Source organism: Phaseolus vulgaris, chromosome 11 (assembly GCF_051622355.1).
Source record: "Phaseolus vulgaris cultivar YP4 chromosome 11, ASM5162235v1, whole genome shotgun sequence".
Lineage (NCBI taxonomy): Eukaryota > Viridiplantae > Streptophyta > Magnoliopsida > Fabales > Fabaceae > Phaseolus > Phaseolus vulgaris.
Window position 1 is genome coordinate 30,534,849 of NC_143508.1, and position 8,223 is coordinate 30,543,071.

Consider the following 8,223-nt stretch of genomic DNA (forward strand, 5'->3'; position numbering starts at 1 on the left):
ACTGTCTACCCAATCATTTGAGCAAAGCATTGAGAATACCAAAAACTAGCTCAGACATCAAACATGGGAAAACATAACAAACAACATTATTAAAGGCATAACTACAGTATATATGAGGTACCAGCAAAGCCATCAAACATGGGAAATCATGTTGATCACTCATCTGACATTTAGTAAAATGTTTAAATATAGATTAAGTGAAACAACTCTTTTATCTTACACAAGTTATGAATGGGATAAAGATATTAGTTATAGCATTAACAACAACCTTGAGTTAGAAGTAAGTAATCTAATACAAGAATTACAGTCATGGCCTATATCCATTCAAAGAGATGATTTGTCAAAAATAGCACGTAAGACTAATCCATACTACATCATAGCCACCTAGTCTGATAACAACTCTCCACAACCTGCAACCCATGGAAATGTAAGGAATCCACTACTAGAACAGTATAGTAACACATTCAAATGCTAAGGAGGTCAAACCAACTTAAACTAGCCTTTAGAAGGCTTATGAGAGAGGGGTTACACCCTTGTGTCACAGCTCCAACCTATCTTCCAGCTCATTCCTTTGAAACCAAAACCCACCATGGTGATGTCTTGAGAAACTTTGACCTAATAGATGATGATGTCGCAACAAATAACCCGGTACATGCATAGTCTTATATTTCAAATGAAATTTAAAGTAAAATCTCAACAATATGATTCAAATGAATCACTAAGATGAAAAAAAAAAATCTAATGTAAATTTGGTGATTCAGACACTAGTGGCCAAGACAGAAGTGACAAACAAAATTTCCCATGAAGGGCCATATGCCAGCTTGAACGTGGAAACGATGCAATACGATAGGTTTTTTGTGATATCATTGGGAACAGGTTCTCATAAACAGGAAACGAAATACATTGCTAAAGAAGTAGCATAATGGGGTACCTTGAGTTGGGTTTCCCCTTTAATTGATACCTTTGGTCAAGCCAGTTTTGACATGGCTAACTTTCACATCTCTTCAGTTTTTCCAGCACTCAATTCTGAACACAACTACCTTTGAATCCATGTTCTCATCATTCCACATAATTTTAACTCAATAATTCACTCAAAAATACTAGTAATGTTTCTTATATTTACAAATGAATTCTTGTATTCTAATTTTGTAGGACGATACATAAACTGGGAACTTATCTTTTGTGGACTTGGCCATGGAGGAGAATTTGAATGAATTGGCAATAGTTGGGGAATCACTGTTAAAGAAATCAGTTTCAAAGATTAACTTTAAAACTGGCCTTTATGAATTTGCTAATTCTTTCAAAACAAACGAAGAAGCCTTGAAGAGGTATACATATTAAAATTAATATATCATCATACTCATACTATGATGATTCCAAACTCATGGGAACAATGTTAATTAAGTATTAAATTTGAGCATGATTTTGAATGTGCCTGTGCTAAGTCTCATGCTTGAATATTTTGTTTCATTGGGTTTACGAAACGACTATCCAAACATAAGTGATTTCGTAAATCTCAAACGTCTGCAAATAATGGAAATCCTTAAAAGACAAAGGGATAAGAGAGAGTTGTATGAATATTATATATGTTTTTTTATTACAAGTGTTGTGTTAAATATAATGTATGATAAAGGTGCCCTATATTATATGTGACTTAAGGCTATGAATTGTTTATCATATCATATATCCCTATTTAATGTAATCAAATCATATTTCTAACATAATCAAATCATATCTCTCACAATTTAAATCATAAATAAGAAAACTCTCAAGGGAATGATCATTGAGAGAAAAACCAGTAAACAAACTCCTTGAAAGGAAACAAAGTAAATATTGCAGGAGAATAATTGCATACAGTGGAATATAGAGAGAGCAAACGAGAAGTGGTGATCTAATTCTCTTTGAAAACATTACAAGGTATTTACCACATCTAGTTGAACCAAAGAATTTAATATATTTTCAATATCATTAAGGTCCAACTGCATTTGTACACGAATTAAGACATCATATAAGAAAAAAAGAACATGACCATTAGAATCTTTATAATATCATATTTCTAACCTTTTTTGGTTATGCCAAAAGTACATATACTTCAGTCTTTGCCACCAAACTTCTTACTCGCTGGATAATAATAGACCCTTAAAACTTGTCTTTTGTCTATAATAAACTCTTATGCACCACCTGCCATCTATGTTATTCACTTCCTATTTGAATTGTTACATAATCAATACAGAAAGAAACAATTATACATAAAAGAAATACATGTCGAGTCAAAAGAATCTTACTGAGGTTTCATTCCTGATTATGCTCTCTATAGTTGTTTTACCTGAAGATAGGAAACAAATAATCCTAATGGAATGTATAAAATGAACTCTTCTAAATTAAAATGAACACACATATATTGTATTTTGATAATATAAATAACCATAGGAATAATGCAAAGTCAGAATACAAGGCATAAAAGATTTACTAATATAGCATTTTACATAGTAAGTGTGTGAAAGAATTCATTGCAAAATAATCATAATGTTGAGAAGTGAATATATTTTACTAATATAGAACTGATATACAAAGCATATCCTAGTTGAATTAATCCTTTATTTACAAATATCTCCCAGTACAAAGGAGTCTAGCAAGGAAACAGATATGTCATACAATTAGTGACTAAAAGAGCAAAAATTTGCTAGAAAGAATTAGACAACTCATACAATAAATGTTGACTGCCAATCATGGCAATGAATGATATCTGGCTTTTTACCAGCTTGTGGAAAAAAAATCAATAGCAACACAACTAAAAAATGAAAATTGTTTGAAATCATCATGCTCGCCGTAAAATTCTCCTCTCCAAAAGAACTTATCAGGATGGTGGGGCTCAATGAAATAAATAGGAAGACCTGCACAGGCAAAGTGAAATTACTAAACCAGATAAAGACAATCAATAAAATGAAAATATCTAATAGAATACCTTCAACAATTTTATTTTTGTATAATTGACTATCAAACTATGATTCAATGAGCACATCCAAAGCTAGAATATAGGTATAATGTGACTTCGCAATATAGTGGCTCTCCATAAAACTTAGGAGGCTTAAATTCCAAGGACCACTCTCTGTACAAATTCTCAATCTCTTTCATAAATGTTTCTCGGTCCAAAGGTGTGCCATACTCATCATACTCAGTCATCTATGGATGAACGGTAAGATGAATACAATCTACAAAATAGAAATTATAAAAAAACTCTACCATCTTAATGGAAATAAGTACCTCAATATCATTTAGCACATTCTTCATTTCTCTAATGTTCTTTTCTTTAGGCTTAGGAGTGATCAGTTCATGGTGCGAACGGTCTTGGACTCTTCAAGCTCAAACTAATTCTCACTAATAATATTGGTCTCTGGCACATTACTAGGGTCAGAATCCCCATTTTTGTTATCATCACCCTGTTCGACCATTACTTGATCATGTAGTTGCTGAGCAGGGGAATTATTAGTAGGGGAAGACACCACATGTTGGACATGCAAAGCAGCATCAACAACATCCATATCATAAATGCCATAGGAATTACCTGTGGGTTTCTCACCATCCTCCATCTCACAACCTTATATTTGCACACAACAATCCTACATACACTCTGCGTAAACACTAAATATAAAATTAGAATTATCTCGTGACTCATTCAACACTTACAACAAAGGAATGTGAAATGGCCATGGAGAAAAGGGACGAAAAGTGGAAAAAGAATGAAGGAAAATTTAGAGAGCAAATAGAAAGAGACTGAATAAAAAACAAGAAGACTGAAAATCGGAATCTTGTACCTCTTTAAAATTCACTTTTGTCATGATTTACTTTGATCATTAGATTTTTGGCAAGTGAAGGATCAGTCGTTAACACAAGGTAAGTTACCAACTAGCACATGGCAAAGACAATAACACAATCAACATAGTCATACACAACAAATTTCACAAATTAAGAACAATAGATTTCACAAATTAAGAACCACAATAGATTTCACAAATTAGGAACAATCCAACAGTAGATTTCAAACCTTAACAAATGATGGCGGAAGAGGCGACGATGGTGCACAAAGGCAGAGTGTAACACATGAATGAACCTAGCGCGAGTGTGTAGTGACGAGAGGTTCTGTGAGTGTTTTGTGTTAGAATGTCTTTGTCTTTGTCTTTGTCTCCTATGGATCCTCTTCCAAGAGTCCTTCCTTTGTTGTTGTCTCCATAGGTGACATGACCCTCTTGCTTAAAGGAGATGCTCAGGAACTTTGATTTGTCCCCTGTCATGTGCTTGGAGCATCCACTATCCAAGTACCACAGTTGCTTGCTCTCCTCCAAGATTTCCTACAAAAAAGATTTTCAAGTACAAAGATTTGGTCCCCTTATGAATGTGGGTCCATTTGGTTTACACTCATCAATTAAAGCTTTATTACTCTTAGGAATCCACTTCATAAGACCTTTAGGAACAACATATTTTCTGATTTTACAGAACCTCACATAATGGCCTCTTTTCATGCAATAGAAACATGTAACAATCGGTTGTTTCGATGGTCCAATCGATTGTTTTTCTGACATTTTTGAAAATAATTTTGAAAATCTATCTTGTTTGTTTTGTGGCTTAAAACCCAATCAAACTTTTCCAAAAACACAGTTTTGAGATGCTAGAATACTCTCAAAGTTGGATTGGCCTTTAGAAAGCTTATCCACAGTTTTAACAAGATAGTGGACCTTCTTTTCAAGATTTTCGCAATTTTCACAAACTAGAGTATCACACTTGCAAGATGAGTTTTTGTAAATCATTTCAAGATTTTCAAAATCTGTTTTTGAATTTTCTAATTCCTCTTCCAGTGTCTTTACTCTGTTTTAAAGCCAGTTGTTCTTTTCTTTTAACCGATTGTTCAAGAGAGCCAATCGGTTGGCTTCTTCATGTGTTTCTTGAAAGGCTTGAAGCAATTGACCATAATTTTCAGAGTTTGATGAACTTACACTACTTGAGTCATCCTCCTTTCTGGCCATGAAGCAAAGGTTGAGGCTTTTCTTATTTTGCCTTCTTTTCCTTCTTGCTTGACTCTTTGTCATTGCCTCCTTTGGTTCATTGTGTCCATGAGCAGCCTTGAGTGTGTCCCACATATCCTTAGCAGTTTTGCATTTTGATATCCTGAAAAATTCATTAGTATCTAGTGCAGAAGCTATTATGTTTTGAGTTATACAATCAAGCTTGGCCATCTTACATTCATCATTGGTCCATTGAGACCAAGGTTTTGCAATGAAAGAACCATTCTTTTTAAACTTTGGAATGTAAGGACCATTCTCAATTGAATCCCAAATTCCTTTATCAATAGATTCCATAAAGATTTTCATTCTTGCTTCCCAATATTTATAATTCAATCCACAGAATAAAGGCGGTTTGTAGATTGAAGCACCTTCCTCAAAAGATAGTTTTCCAGCCATAGAAAAAAGATTTTTGGATCAACTTGAATAACTTTCAAGAACCAAGCTCTTGATGCCAATTGTTAGAATAGATGGCTTTAGACTAGAGGGGGGTGAATTGTTTAAAGAGAGTTTTCACAATCTATTAGGCCTTCAATGAAATTACTTCGAGAAAACCTTGATTAAGAAATCAGTTTTTCAAAACATAAAGTAAAAGACACTACACTAGTAAAAACAATCGGTTGTTTTACCGAAACAATCAGTTGTTTATACCAGTTAACAAAAATCAAAACTGAATTTAAAGAGTTAGGGATAGAGAGAATGCACACAGATGTTTATACTGGTTCACTCCAAATCCAGAGCTACATCCAGTCTTCTCAGAAACCCTCTGAGGAAATCCACTAAGCAATCACAACTTGATCACTTACACCACAACCAAGAAAGTGACCTTCAACACCTCAAGACACACACTCTTCTTGGCCAACACACCAACACTAATATTGTTGATCTTGATCCCCTCAAGAACACACAGCCAATCTCAGCAAACACAGAAGCGAAACTTGTTTCACAGAGTACAAGGATTACACTTGTTACAAAAGATAATTTGAAATCAATACAAGCAGAATTCTATTCCACAAACTTTGATCAATCACAAACTTTCAGCAATCTCAGCTCTTTGAAAAACTCAAAAACTCTTAGCAAAAACTTGTCAAAGATTAATTCTCAAATCTGTTTTTCTGAATTTATTCAAAGATGTAGTTTGTTATCAAATCTTAACAAACTCTTAAATTGCATTAAAAGATTGGTCAAAGCTTTTAATGACTGGAGCGTAATCAGTTAAATCATTTAAAGCTCAATCAAAGATAAAACAGTTTTTCTGTTATGGTCCCAAAATAAACAATCGGTTGTTTCCTCGAATCAATCGGTTGTTTTGGTTTTAAAAGCTTAACCATTTGAAAAACATTTTTCAAATCTTTTCTCAAAACATCTAAGTATAAACAATCGGTTGTTTCGACAAAACAATCGGTTGTTTTAACTTAGTTTGAAAATATTTTACTTTCACAAAGATTGAGAATGTCTATGCTTTAGATTCGATCAAGGGGTGGATTACAACACTCAAACTACCCCAGAACTAGACTATAACAGCACAGCAACAGCAAGCACAGCCAAGGCTTCATCATCCTTCAAAGGATTTGGATTCTTCAAAGCTTGAACACCACTTGGTTCATCAATCTCCCCCTATTTGATGAAGACAAATCCCTGGTGTTTGTGTTTGATCTGATTGAATCTGAAGCAGTACCTGCAAAAATAGCATTTATACTATCCAATGCTTCTTACAGCAGCAGGTTAGATTTTTATGTATTCAAAGCATAAAACATGATAAACAATCGGTTGTTTACACGAAACAATCGGTTATTTTTATCAGCAGCAGCAGAAAACAGCTTTAAAACAGAGATTTTAGTAGTTTATACAGTATCAGATAAAGATATACAAGAACCAATTAATTCTCCCCCTATTTGTTTTCACAAATAGACTTTAGCATGTATCAAAACAGATTTATGTGAGATTATTAAGATCAAGAATACCTAACTCATTTCTTAGGAAGAAAAACCTCTCTTTTGGTAATGGCTTCGTGAAGATGTCAGCTAACTGTAGTTTGGTCTCCACAGACTTCACTTCACAGTTCCCATTGTTTACATGATCCCTGATGAAATGATGCCTTATCTCAATATGTTTGGTCCTTGAGTGCTGAATCTGATTTTTGGTAAGATTGATGGCACTTGTGTTATCACACATCAAAGGAACCTTGCTGATTTGTAATCCAAAGTCTGCAAGTTGTTGTTTTAGCCACAGAATATGTGCACAACAGCTTCCAGCAGCAATGTATTCAGCCTCAGCAGTAGAGAGAGCAACACATGCTTGCTTCTTGCTATGCCATGAGATTAGGCTTGAGCCAAGAAGGTGGCAAGTGCCACTTGTGCTCTTTCTATCTAGCTTGCAACCTGCAAAGTCAGAATTTGAATAACCAATTAAATGAATTAGAGAGTGAGAAGGATACCATAATCCAACAGATGATGTTCCTTTGAGATATTTCAGAATTCTTTTTGCAGCTTTGAAGTGTGACTCTTTAGGATTTGCTTGATATCTTGCACATAGACACACCGCAAACATGATGTCCGGCCTACTAGCTATTAGATAAAGCAAAGATCCAATCAATCCTCTGTATTTTGTTTGATCTACACTTTTTCCAGCAGCATCAGCATCCATGTAACAGCTTGATGGCATTGGAGTGCTTGCTTCTTTGCAACTCTCCATTTCAAATTTCTTGAGAATCTCCTTGCAATACTTTGATTGACTTAAGAAGATCCCATCCTTTGTTTGCTTAACCTGCAATCCAAGAAAGAAAGACAATTCTCCCATCATAGACATTTCAAACTCACCTTTCATTGCAGCCACAAATTCTTCACACAAACTATCTTGTGTAGCACCAAAGATGATATCATCAACATAGATTTACACAAGAATTATTTCTGCATTTGACTTCTTGATAAAGAGAGTCTTGTCTACCATTCCCCTTTCATATCCATGAGATAGAAGGAAGTTGCTAAGTCTCTCATACCACTGTCTTGGAGTTTGCTTCAGTCCATACAAAGCTTTCTTCAACTTGAAGACATGGTTGGGATACTTATGATCTTCAAAGCCCGGTGGTTGATCTACATAGACTTCCTCATTGATGTATCCATTCAAGAAGGCACTCTTGACATCCATTTGGAAGAGTTTAAAACCA

At 34.5% G+C, this 8,223-nt stretch overlaps 1 pseudogene; it reads left to right on the forward strand.

Annotated features, from left to right (window-relative positions):
* Positions 1–468: 468 nt before the first annotated feature.
* LOC137839372 (patatin-like protein 2) lies at positions 469–1,547 on the forward strand (annotated as a pseudogene).
* Positions 1,548–8,223: the final 6,676 nt, after the last annotated feature.